The sequence below is a fragment of the Bos indicus genome, chromosome 7, assembly GCF_029378745.1.
Source record: "Bos indicus isolate NIAB-ARS_2022 breed Sahiwal x Tharparkar chromosome 7, NIAB-ARS_B.indTharparkar_mat_pri_1.0, whole genome shotgun sequence".
Lineage (NCBI taxonomy): Eukaryota > Metazoa > Chordata > Mammalia > Artiodactyla > Bovidae > Bos > Bos indicus.
The window spans coordinates 65,966,701-65,967,811 of NC_091766.1; the positions used below are offsets into that span (position 1 = coordinate 65,966,701).

The following is a 1,111-nucleotide window of genomic DNA, read 5'->3' on the forward strand; positions in this document are numbered from 1 at the left end:
AAGCTAGTTTCATTGGTACTGCGATTTCACCCCTCATTGTGGGAAGGAAAGTGGGAATAAAATACCCTCTGTGAATTCTGTTTTAAAAACACATAGTAACTAAAATGAACTCACAATCGGACCCCCCAAGTGAAAGTGAAGTTTCTCAGTTGTGTCTGACTCTTTGCGACCCCATGGACTATAGCCCACCAGGCTCCTCTGTCCATGGGATTCTCCAGGCAAGGGTTGTGGAGTGGGTTGCCATCTCCTTCTCCAGGGGATCCTCCCAACCCAGGGATAGACTGGGGACAGCAGGCCAGTCATGAAAGCCCACTAGAAAGAGTTGTCTCTAAGGTCCCTTAGGGCAACCTGTACAGGCAACAGGTGCATACACAACCAAGGAGGCTGCTGTCTGCAGCCATTGCACACTGGGCCCCCATGGGGAAAAGAGCACTGTCGGCTTAACTGGCTCCCCCAAAGGTACCCTAAATTTGAAGTGTTTCTCATTTGTGCTTTTTGAAGAAAACAATTAGTAGTATCACCTGTCGACTGAAAAATATGCACAATCTAAAAGTTGAGAATTATGTTTTATTTGGCAAACAGAACTGAGGACGTAAGTCTGGAAGGCAGCCTCTCAGATAACTCTGAGAGACTGCTCCAAAGTGGTAGGGGAGGGGCCAGGTTATCTAGGAGGTTTCACAACAAAGACCAGACAATTGAAACATCAAAAGGTTACTGTTAATTAAAGAAAATCGGATATCTCAAGTTAACGAGTTTAGCTCGTTGCTGTATATGGGAAGATGTAAGAGTCCAGGCTCAATGAAACCATTCCTTTGATGTGCATGTTAACCATGTAGGCCAGTGTTGGGCTTTTCTCCGTCCCGAACTGCCTCAGGATTCAGAGTCAGGGTGGCTGCTGTGGTTGATGGCTTGACGGCTGCGGCATCCTTTGTTTATTGGTATAGCAGGCAACATCTTTCATCCACACAACAGAAACACTGTCGCTGAATTGTGAAGTCCCTCTCCTTTCCCTCACCCTGCCATCCTCCCCTCCTGGCCTTGGTATATGGCTTTAGGTCCAGGGAGGGCTCAAGTTGAGACGGGGAGACAGGTGATAAATGCCCCTTTTCTC

General features: G+C 47.4%; 1 non-coding gene across 1 annotated transcript; it reads right to left on the reverse strand.

Annotated features, from left to right (window-relative positions):
* Positions 1-320: 320 nt before the first annotated feature.
* On the reverse strand, positions 321-454 carry LOC139184280 (small nucleolar RNA SNORA70). The gene has a single exon (XR_011567870.1). It is a non-coding gene; the product is annotated as a small nucleolar RNA SNORA70 (small nucleolar RNA).
* Positions 455-1,111: the final 657 nt, after the last annotated feature.